Source organism: Triticum aestivum, chromosome 4A (assembly GCF_018294505.1).
Source record: "Triticum aestivum cultivar Chinese Spring chromosome 4A, IWGSC CS RefSeq v2.1, whole genome shotgun sequence".
NCBI classification, from domain to species: domain Eukaryota; kingdom Viridiplantae; phylum Streptophyta; class Magnoliopsida; order Poales; family Poaceae; genus Triticum; species Triticum aestivum.
Window position 1 is genome coordinate 432,574,670 of NC_057803.1, and position 12,431 is coordinate 432,587,100.

Sequence of the window (12,431 nt, forward strand, 5' to 3'; positions counted from 1 at the left end):
GAATATATGTGAGTTCTTGATCCTATCTTGCAAGTCTATAGTCACCTATTATGTGTTATGATCCGTTAACCCCGAAGTGACAATAATCGGGACCATTACTGGTGATGACCGTAGTTTGAGGAGTTCATGTATTCACTATGTGTTAATGCTTTGGTCCGGTACTCTATTAAAAGGAGGCCTTAATATCCCTTAGTTTCCAATAGGACCCCACTGCCGTGCAAGTTCTTTTCCATAAGCACGTATGACTATATTTGGAATACATGCCTACATTAACCTATGTTATAACTGTTACATGATCGATCGCATTCGACATAATTCTCCATCACCGATCCAATGCATGTGAGCTTTTCATATATTGTTCTTCGCTTATTTACTTTTCCGTTGCTATTGTTAAATCACTATAAAACCAAAAATATTACTTCTGCTACCGTTACTTTTGCCACCATTACCTCTACTATCATATTACTTTGCTACTAAATACCTTGCTACAGATATTAAGTTATCCAGGTGTGGTTGAATTGACAACTCAGCTGCTAATACTTGAGAATATTCTTTGGCTCCCCTTGTGTTGAATCAATAAATTTGGGTTGAATACTCTACCCTCGAGAACTATTGCGATCACCTATACTTGTGGGTTATCAAAGACATCCGTGGGGCCGCAGCCAGGCCCACACCTGCCAAGACTCCACCGCCATTCCCACACAGCTATTAGCCCGCCAACTTGGCGAGCACCTGTGTGGCGACGTGCGGCCTCTAGGCGAACTCAGCAAGCACCTGCGTGTTGGCATGCAGATCTTCGTGAAGACTCTGCCACTGCACAAACTCAGGAGCCAGCCCGCCAGGGTGGCACTACACGCCTCGTCAGTTGGGATGCGTGTCGAAGCCAGGCGAGGAGGCGACAGCTGGGACGAGCTTCCTTGTCGTCCCTGATAGCTCTCAACCAGCATCTTAAGGAAAAGAAAGAGCTCGTCGCCGCTCGCCACGGAGACTAGTTCCCGCGGCCTGCAGCAACACATCAATAAAGTAGAGATCAGCGAGCCAGATCGTTGTCTTCCTTCTTCTATTGCCCTTGTGTATTTCGGGTGTTCCTGCATGTGGCTTTTTTAATTGTGATTCTAAATATGTAAGACAATTATTATCCATTGTCATCATCCTTATGTTCATCATGCTTGCTATAAGTCGCAGTCGATGCTATATAGGTCCGTCGGATCTTACATCAAGATCTGTGCAAAACTTTCTTTTCAGATTTTCATTTTTCTCTCTTAAATCTCAGTCATGTGAGACATATAGCCATGCCGTAGAGCAGGTGCTCGAGTGCCATTAATGGAGACATTGGGAGGGAGGTGCACGGCGGGTAGCTGTCAAAGGGCTCTCCTACCGATGAGCACGCGCAGGGGTCTGATCGCACGCCTCCCGTACTCAAATAGCTACCCCACACGAGACCTCCTAGACAATAAAAAAGGGGACGCATGGCCGCACGTAATTGGTAAGTCGAATGCCCACGGTTTCAATAATACTTGTGTTTCCAATTTGTAACGTGACAGCACTTGTTCCAAAATGACTTTGTTGATTGCTAATGTGTGCGCCTTCGCAAATCGGACAGAAAAATTACCACAACATGTTGGTGCCATGTCATGAGACCATGACAAGTTTCATGATTTTCAGGCGTGTTTGGGAATTACAAGAATTAAAAAACCAAGTTTCTCAATATTTCCGGTCGAGCCATGACGCCAAGATGTTTGAATTTCGCTCCCATCTCCTGCATGGTACCTAGAAATTCACCCAAGGACACACATGTGATTTTTCAAACAACTTTGGTGTACTGGAGCATGTGCTTGTAGTTCAATTTGAATTATGCACGTTAAATGCCCATAAACTCAATTAATGTATAAAAAGGCGAAACGAACCCGGAATAATTCCAAAATTTAGCACGGGACTTCTATTTAGTCTAATATGGCTGTGTAAAAAATTAATGTGGGAGAAGGCAGAGTACGTACGTCGTTTCGCACACGGAGGTGACACGTTCCCTCTCGGAACCACGAGCCTTCTTGAGAGAAGCTCCAGTTTGCAAGAAGCTTACACCAAAGCTTGTCCCAATTCGGCCAAAAGAAATTACCGCAGCATGTTGGTGCGATGTCATGAAACCATGCCAAGTTTCATGATTTTCAGGCGTGTTTTGGAATTACAGGAATTAAAAAAGCAAGTTTCTCAATCTTTCCGGCCAAGCCACGGCGCCTAGATGTTTGAATTTCACTCCCATCTCTTGCATGGACCTAGAAATTCACCCAAGGACACACATGTGGTTTTTCAAACAACTTTGGTGCACTGGAGCCTGTGTTTGTAGTTCAAATTTGAATTATGCACATTGAATGCCCAAAAACTCAATTAATGTATAAAAAGGCCAAACAAACCTGGAATAATTCCAAAATTTGGCATGGTACTTCTATTTGGTCTAATCCGGCTGTGTAAAAAATTAATGCGGGAGAAGGCAGTGTACGTATGTCGTTTCGCACACGGAGGTGACATTTTCCCTCTCGGAACCACAAGCCTTCTTGAGGGAAGCTCCGGTTTGCAAGAAGCTTACACCAAAGCTTGTCCCAATTCGGCCAAAAAAATTACCGCAGCATGTTGGTGTCATGTCATGAGACCATGCCAAGTTTCATGATTTTCAGGCATGTTTTGGAATTACAGGAATTAAAAAACCAAGTTTCCCAATCTTTCCGGCCGAGCCACGATGCCCAGTTGTTTGAATTTCATTCCCAACTCTTGCATGGGACCTAGAAATTCACCCAAGGACACACATGTTATTTTTCGAACAACTTTGGTGCACTGGAGCACATGCTCATAGTTCAAATTTGAATTATACACATTAAATGCGCGGAAACTCAATTAATGTATAAAAAAGGTCAAATGAACACGAAATAATTCCAAAATTTAGCACGATACTTCTATTTGGTCTAATCTGCCTGTGTAAAAAAATTAAGGCGGGAGAAGCCAGTGTATGTATGTCGTTTCGCACACGGAGGTGACACGTTCCCTCTCGGAACCAGGAGCCTTCTTGAGGGAAGCTCCGGTTTGCAATAAGCCTACACTAAAGCTTGTCCCAATTCTGCCAAAGAAATTACCGCAGCATGTTGGTGCCATGTCATGACACCATGCCAAGTTTCATGATTTTCAGGCGTGTTTTGGATTTACAGGAATTAAAAAACCAAGTTTCTCAATCTTTCCGGCCGAGCCACGACTCCCAGATGTTTGAATTTCACTCCCATCTCTTGCATGAGACCTAGAAATTCACCCAAGGACACACATGTGATTTTTCAAACAACTTTGGTGCACTGGAGCATGTGCTTGTAGTTCAAATTTGAATTATGCACATTAAATGCCAATAAACTCAATTAATGTATTAAAAAGGCCAAACGAACATGAAATAATTCCAAAATTTCGCATGACACTTCTATTTGGTCTAATCTGCAAGTCTACAAAAATTAAGGCGGGAGAAGGCAGTGTACGTAAATCTGGCGATGGTTGGGTAACTTAACCATCCCCAACCTGAACCCATGTGAAAAATTTAAGAAAACTAAACCAGACCAAACCACACAAATGTGTTATGCCACCTAACCTAAACTGAACCACAAGATATTTCAACCCAAACTAAACTAAATTGGTGGAGGAACCATGGTTTAAGCTTGTGGTTTTTAGATCAGTTACCAACATGTGATGTATATCTATAGAAATGTATCACGTAATAACCCGCCAGCTTGATTATGTGCTAGCTGGGAAGCGGCAAGTCAAATAGAGCTCCTGCGCATGCTCGCTGTAGAAGCAGCAGAGCCAAACTGAATAGGCTCACTGGGAACCAATCTAAGGAACCGGTTCTCAGACCTAGCTAGAAACTGTCAGGAAGCAAACTTAATAGGCCCACACCCAACCACATCCAACTCGTTTCTCCTTAAACCAAAACCGAACCCCAACTGTTAACAGTTTAGCCCCATGAAAAACTGAACCAATCAAACCCAAAGCAAGGAACCAAACCATTTAACCTAGTTAATTCAAAACCACTTCCAGGTTTAAGTGTACGTATGTCGTTTCGCACACGGAGGTGACACGTTCTCTCTCGGGACCAGGAGCCTTCTTGAGGGAAGCTCCGGTTTGCAACAAGCTTACACCAAAGCTTGTCCTAATTCGGCCAAAAAAATTACTGCAGCATGTTGGTGCCATGTCATGACACCATGCCAAGTTTCATGATTTTCAACCGTGTTTTGGATTTACAAGAATTAAAAAACCAAGTTTCTCAATCATTCTGGCCGAGCCACGACACCCAGATGTTTGAATTTATTCCCATTTCTTGCATGGGACCTATAAATTCACCCAAAGAAACGCAAGTGATTTTTCAGCAAACTTTGGTACATTAGAGCATGTGCTTGTAGTTCAAATTTTAATTATGCATATTAAATGCCAAGAAACTCAACTAATGCATAAAAATGCCAAACGAACCCGGAATAATTCCAAATTTAAACACGACACTCATGTACTAGTTGCATGTTCATTGTACGTAAATGTTCTAGCAATTCAAACACCATCCTTTCCCTTCGTAACACCATTTCGCCTTTCAAAACATAATGAAAAAATCAGGTATACCACAAACAGTTTACTAGAAAAAAATCGTGTGGGATGCGATATAAAATATCTTAGCGCACCGTCTTGTCTGGCTTATGCAGGAAGCTTCGTCGTCTATAGTCTACCGCCCCGCTTGAACCACACTTGCACACCAGTTTCTCGCGGCACCGAGCAAAAATGTTTTGCCACCGCGTAAATATCTATCTCCCCGCCCCCTCCCATCTACCAAAAGCCACATTTCCACTGTTCCTCCTTGTTTTCCAAGTTGAAACCTTCACTACTGCTTACTGGCAGCTCAGCCTCTTCGTCGGCGACCCTTCTTCTTGCAGCGCCGCCTCCTTGTCAGCTCCCCTTCTTGCAGCGCCACCTCCACGCCGGCGACCCTTCTTCTTGCAGCGCCGCCTGCTCGCCGGCGAACCTTCTTATTGCTGTGCCGCCTCCTCACCGCTGACCCTTCTTCTTGCTGTGCGGCCTTGTCGATATGGTCAGGCAATCCACACCCCACCCACACCATCCTCCTCCTTTCTCGTCCCACATGCCCCAACTGATGGAGCAACACCTTCCACCGAAATCACTGCCCTCCTCCTCCAATTAAGTGCCGCCCACAACCATTTTACATGCAGTATAACATGGAGCTGAGTAGCATGTGGCTGCACGCGCGAACGAGGTCGCTATGGCTGCCATGCGTGTCGACCGCCAAATCTTGGAGGAGCACCTCGTCTTCGAGGCTACCGTCGACACCGCTGCATGGTTGTCTACTTTAAAATACAGTTCGTGATGTTTTCTCGAGGCCACCACCAGTGCCTTCTAGTGATTTTTCCTCTGTAATGTTAATATGCAATCTGATGTTCAGTTAACAGTTTGGTCCTCTGAAATGTAATGTTCAGTTAACACTTAGGTCCAACAATTGCTATATTTCATAGTACTATTCTCAAGCATTCTTTGTTTTGTTAACTGTCTTATCTTCTAGTACATGTTTCTATTCTGCACAGTCGTGATCAGTTAACAATTTTGGTTCATTTGGTTGGTTGTCCATTTAACTGTTTGTTCAGTTCTGCAATTTGATTTTCATTTGCTATGGGTACAATTTTGTATTGTTATGCATGTGACACCAATCAAATTTGGCTATACTCAATACATATTCTACTAATAGTATGGCAACTCTTAGTTAACCTGATCAAGATCTTCCTTATGTGTGTTGTAGGGAAACAATGGGAGACACTGCGGTTTACCATCGAGGTTTGTTCAAGCAGGGTCCTTTGGCTAATAGCACATTATTGTGTAGTTGCAGGAATCATTCTAATATTTAGGTTTCTTACAATTTGGTCTTGCACATGTAGGTCCTGCTGTTAGAGGCTTAGACCCACTTTTCGACCCATTTTGCATATGGGGAAATGAGATGTCCATGAATATCAGTCAAGTCAAGAAACTTAGAAAGATTGTGAGGATGAAGAAACTTGCGACGAATAACAGCAAGATCTTTGTTTGCACAAAGAAGAAGACATCAGTCAACTATAGTATGGTACCAACTCTTTTACCTTGGTTTTACCCCTTGCGCCATTTCAAAATTTACAACAGCGATTTATGCATAGCTTTGTTTTCAGTACTTTTCAAAGCAGTTCACCGATGATTACCTCTCAAACCACCTGCATGGTCAAGAGGCGAGGAAGGTATTCATTCAACACCCACGGTACAATATTGAAGTCTTGCTGAAGAGGACGAAGGTTGGGCAGGCAATTATCCATAGCCACTAGCCTAAAGTTGCAAGGACATTCAACATCACTGAAGGCTCAATATTTTCCTTCCGCTTCAGCAGTTTCCCAAATGAGATTCATCTGTCTATTTACCGTGTATGATGCTACTTTCCAAAGGTTTTTGATGCTGCATGTGAAACTTGGTGCTGTTGTGTAATGGCATAACTAAGTGCCGCAGCTATCTGATGTAATTCGGTTATGAAATCCTGGTTGCTTTTATACGGATATGAAATATCTGGCGTGTTTTACAAGAAATATCAATTTGATTAGTACATGGATTATCAATAATAGGCTAATTACCATTCTTATTGGGGTTTTCTATTGCAAATGGTTACTCAGACAGCACCGTGGGCGATGAACTCAAACAACCTGCATGGTTTCTAGAATGTAGGTGTGTTCGATCAACTAACAATCACACACGGCTTCCAGCAGCGAACTATGTGCGTTAGGCCACCTTGAACAAACGTTTCCACACAAAGAACTGTGTGGGACGTACATACCTACAGAAATGATTTTTTGGGATTCACCATGTGGGATGTACATACCTATGGAAATGATTTCTGGGATTCACCGTGTGGGATTTACATACCTATGGAAATGATTTCTGGGATTCACCGTGTGGGATGTACATACCTACGGATATGATTTCTGGGATTCACTGTGTGGGATGTACATACCTACGGAAATGATTGGGTTTCCATGCCTCGCCCGATCGCACACGGCCCCAGCATGGGTCCCAGGAGGGCCCATCCCCGACGATTTCTGGGTCGTGTGGGAAGGACCCCCCTATCGCCCACACTCACTTGGTGACGGTTCCAAATGTCATCGCGGAAAGGGGTTTTAAACCGTTTGTTTAGGACGACATTGTACCAATGGGGACTAAACTTTGTTTCTAGAAATATTCTAGACTATGCTGCAGGTGGCACTTTTATGGGAATTATATTGGGAGAGGCTACAAAGCTTCTTGATAATATGATGACAAATTATTCTCAATGGCACACCGAACGAGCTCCAACTGGTAAGAAGGTAAACTCTATCGAAGAAATTACTACTTTGAGTGATAAAATGGGAGCTCTTATGAATATGCTTACTAGTAAAAATGCTCATGTTGATCCTAGTGCTGTTCCACTATCTCCTTTGATTGATCAAAATAATGGTGCTATTGATTTGAATTTTGTCGCCAGGAATAATTTCAACAACAATGCTTATAGGGGTAATTTCAATCCTAGATCGTATCCCGGAAATCCCTCTAATTCCTATGGTAATTCATATAATAATAATAGGATGCCTACTGAACTTGATAAAAACATTAAAGAATTTATTAGTTCTCAAAATAGCTTCAATGCGATGGTAGAAGAAAAACTACATAAAGTTGATGATATGGCTGAAATATGGATAGAGTTGCTCATGATGTGGAAACTCTTAAAATGAAAATTTTGCCAGCTAAGCATGATACTAATGAGTCAATAAAATCTATCCAAGTCTCCATTAATGAAAGTAAAGATAGAACCGCTAGGTTGAGAACTAAGCGGGAATTTCTAGAAAAGGCTATTCCACACGGTTTTTATCTTATTCATGATGGAGATATTGATTGGTGTGACACCCATTGAAACTTTGTTTACTACATAAAACTTGATGAAAAAGGGACTAGAGATGAGTCACTTTAGCTAAAAGGCGCCCCAGTTGTTTGGAGGGTGATGATTTTAATGATTAAAATGACAAAAGTGGGTTTCGAGAGGTCAAGACTTTAAATAGTGATGTGGCCACTACTTTGGATTACAAGGACTTTGATTATGATAATTGTTATTCGATTGAATGTATTTCCTTGTTGCAATCCATTATAAATTCACCTAATGCTTACACACAAAATAAAGCTTTTACTAAACATATTATAGAAGCTATGATAAAAGCTCATGAAGAAAGGCTACAAATGGAAGTTTCTATACCTAGAAATTACATGATGAATGGGAACCTACTATCGAAGTTAAGATTAAATATTATGAATGTAATGATTTGTGTGATCTAGGAGCTAGCGTCTCTACTATACCAAAATGTTTATGGGACGTGCTATGTCTCAGCGATATGAATGAATGTTCCCATAACTTGCATTTAGCGGATTCAACTATTAATAAACCATTGGGTAGAATAGATAATGCTCTCATACTTGCTGATAGAAATTGTGTGCCCGTGGATTTCATTGTGCATGATATTGAATGCAATATGTCTTGTCCTATAATACTTAGTAGGCCTTTCCTACGAACCATAGGTGTAACACCCACAATGCGGCTATATCTCCCACGTGTCGGGGCACGACTTAGAGGCATAGCCGCATGGTAGGTTTGTCGCAAGAGGGGTAATCTTCACACAATCCCATGTACTGAATAGAAAGGGATAAAGAGTTGGCTTACAATCGCCACTTCACACAAATACAAGTTAAACATACATCATCCAGAATACAAACAAGGTCCGACTACAGAACCAAAATAAAAGAAGACAACCCCAAATGCTAGATCCCTGATCATCCCAACTGGGCTCCACTACTGATCAACTGGAAACGAAACAACATAACAAACACGATCTTCATCTAGCTCCCTCTTGAGCTCAGTTGCGTCACCTGCACTGGTATCATCGGCACCTGCAACTGTTTCGAAGTATCTGTGAGCCACGAGGACTCGGCAATCTCACACTCGCGAGATCAAGACTATTTAAGCTTATGGGTAGGAAAGGGTAGTGAGGTGGAGCTGCAGCAAGCACTAGCATATATGGTGGCTAACTTACGCAAATAAGAGCGAGAAGAGAAGTAACACAACGGTCGTGAACTAGAAATGATCAAGAAGTGATCCTGAAACTACTTACGCTCAAGCATAACATAAGAACTGTGTTCACTTCCCGGACTCCACCGAGAAGAGACCATCACGGCTACACACGCGGTTGATGCATTTTAATTAAGTTAAGTGTCAAGTTCTCTACAACCAGATATTAACAAATTCCCATCTGCCCATAACCGCGGGCACGACTTTCGAAAGTTCAAAACCCTGCAAGGGTGTCCCAGCTTAGCCCATAACAAGCTCTCACGGTCAACGAAGGATATTCCTTCTCCCAGGAAGACCTGATTAGGCTCGGAATCCCGGTTACAGGACATTTCGTCAATGGTAAAATAAGACCAGCAAAGACGTCCGAATGTGCCGACAAATCCCGATAGGAGCTGCACATATCTCGTTCTCAGGGCACACCGGATGGGCAGGACGTTGGGTTGGCATAGACCCTGGTTGCCCAGGGGGCGCCGGACATCGCCCAGTTTGGCCCGGGGAGGTTAAAATAAAGATGACCCTCGAGAGCGCGACTCTCAAGGGAAAAGTAGGTGGTGGTGAGGCAAATGGTAAAACCAAGGTTGGGCCTTGCTGGAAGAGTTTTATTCAAATCGAACTGTCAAGGGGTCCCCATAACACTCAACCGTGGAAGGAACACAAAATCAAGGAACATAACACCGGTATGACAGAAACTAGGGCGGCAAGAGTGGAACAAAACACCAGGCATAAGGCCGAGCCTTCCACCCTTTACCAAGTATATAGATGCATTAATTAAAATAAGAGATATTGTGAAATCCCAACATATCCATGTTCCAACATGGAACAAACTCCATCTTCACCTGCAACTAGTAACGCTATAAGAGGGGCTGAGCAAAGCGGTTACATAGCCAAACAACGGTTTGCTAGGAAAGGTGGGTTAGAGGCTTGACATGGCCATATGGGAGGCATGATATAGCAAGTGGTAGGTATCGCGGCATAGCAAAAAGAGTGATCAACTAGCAAGCAAAGATAGAAGTGATTTCGAGGGTATGGTCATCTTGCCTGTGATCCCGCAAGGAAGAAGAACGAGTCCATGAAGAAGACAAACGGTCGTAGTCGAACGGATCCTCACAAACGCGACGTTAACGGAACCAATCCGAAGAAGCACACCGGAAAGAAGCAAACAACATGGTAAAGAACCACCACATAACCATGGCATGATGCACAACTAAGTATGATGCATGTCCGGTTTAAAGAGGGCATGGCATGGCAAAGTGCACAAACAATTCTACAAATTAAGTGGAGCTCAATATGCAACGAGTTGCATATTGACGAAACACCACAACAAGTTATTTAGTTTGATCTCGTTTATGTACTCAACAATATTAAATGTTTTTAGCATGGCAAGGGGTCAAGCAAAGTAAAACTACCTATCTAGGCAAGTTTAAATGAGGCCGAAACAACAAACAAAAAGTCCGGAAAAATCCCCATGTGCATATTTTAGATTTGGTACTGTTCTTCCCTAAACCATATCTTATAGTTGTTGAACATGCAAAGTAAAGCCACCATGATAATCTATGCATTTTTCTACCCCATTTACATATAAAGATTATTAAATTTGGAGGTACAGTTAAATAGTTATGAATTAAAACATTTCAGCATGGCAATAGGCAAAATATAAGCAAACATCATTTTAAACATGTCAAACATGATTTAGAGTTGGATATTATTAAACTAGACAAGATTCTAAGCATTTTTCATATAAAGTTTGTTTTCATATGATGCACCGTTTGTGAGTTATTAAATGCATGAAACTTAGGGGGTTTTCTGCAAAACTGCGTTCTCTGGTTAAATAGGCAAATTCGTCCAGAGAAAATAGCACTACACGGGCTGAAACTGGAGCAGGATGGGCTAACAGAAAAAAAACAAAAGGGGGAACTATGGCCTCACCATGGGCTTTGGCCCAAGGCGGTGGAGAGGAAGCCCGGTTGGCCGGGAGGGGGGAGCTGCTTGGGCCGTGTTCTCTGCGTGTCCTGGCACGTAGCGGGGGCGTGGTCAACGGGCGCTCGTTATCTACATACGAACAGGAGGAGGTCGAGGCAAGGGGTCACGGGCGGCGAACTTGACGCGATTCCGGCGGCGCCAGGAAATGGAGGACGACAAGGAGGAGTGGATCCACCTGGGGCAACGGTACTGGCAGGATGCGGGCGCTGCTTGTGCTGCCCACCTGCGGGACGATGGTGAGGGCGGAGGAAGGTGACGGCATGCATCTGGGTCGAGGAGGCTACAGCAATGGTGCTCGCGGGCAGAGGATGTAGGGCCTTGGGAACGGCGGAGTCCACGGGCGCGGTCGCTGGAGCGGTCCACACGAGGAGCAGGGGCGCATCGTCCCGTCCCACTCGAAGTAGGGGAAAACAGGGGCGGCGATAGGGACTTGGCGTCGGAGAGGCAAGCGAAGGCGGACTGGGACGGGAGCAGACCGGGGGAATGGAGGCAGCGACGGGGATCTCCGGTGGTGGAGCTCGACGCGGAGGCCGGCGGTGGCTTCTATGGCGCCGGTGTGCTCCTGTGAAGAGAGAAAAGAGAGAGATGAGGTGAGGGGAGAACCGGAGAGGGAAAACAAAAAGGACGCATTGAGAGAGAACCAGGCGATGAGGTCCCATCTGCTGGTGGTGCTCATCGGCGGAGGGAGCTCCGGTGGTTCTGCGGCTTACCGCGCGCGAAGGATGGGTGTGGACGGAGGGGAACGAGGCAGGAACTCGCTCAAGGAGAACGAGTGTTGGAACGTGCGGCTCTCTGTTGATGCGGTAGGTGGGAGGATGAACTGGGAGCCTACAGACTGTTTGATCCGGATCTGATGGTCCAGAGCGACGGTGGAATGGATGGATGTGGTTGGGTGGATCTGGAAAACGAGGTAGGCAGGCTGGTTCGGTGTTGGATTCGAGGATGGTGGCGGCGACGGGTGAGGGATTGGATGGATGGGACTGCCTAGACTAGGTTTTGGACCTATATATATACATAGCATAAGGGTTCGATTAGGGGCGATCTAGTCCCTCCGATGAAAATCAGATGGTCAGGAAAAAATAGGGTAGGGAGCCCTATAAACAAAATGGAGATGTTTTGTAGACGTTTGGGGATGATCCGGACCCAACGGTGACGACTGTCTGGGTCAGGTCCGGGACAGCTTTTCAGACGCGTGCGTGAGGAGGGCGCGGGCTGACGAGAGAGATTAGGATGGTCCTGGTGGTAGGTAGTGGAATGTGTAGACGGT

The 12,431-nt window shown here is 44.3% G+C and overlaps 1 long non-coding RNA gene across 1 annotated transcript; it reads right to left on the minus strand.

Moving 5' to 3' along the window:
* Positions 1 to 10,884: 10,884 nt before the first annotated feature.
* On the minus strand, positions 10,885 to 12,135 carry LOC123082042 (uncharacterized). The gene is made up of 3 exons (XR_006438923.1): positions 11,806 to 12,135; positions 11,340 to 11,726; positions 10,885 to 11,233 (listed from the first exon to the last, which is right to left on the minus strand). It is a non-coding gene; the product is annotated as an uncharacterized lncRNA (long non-coding RNA).
* Positions 12,136 to 12,431: the final 296 nt, after the last annotated feature.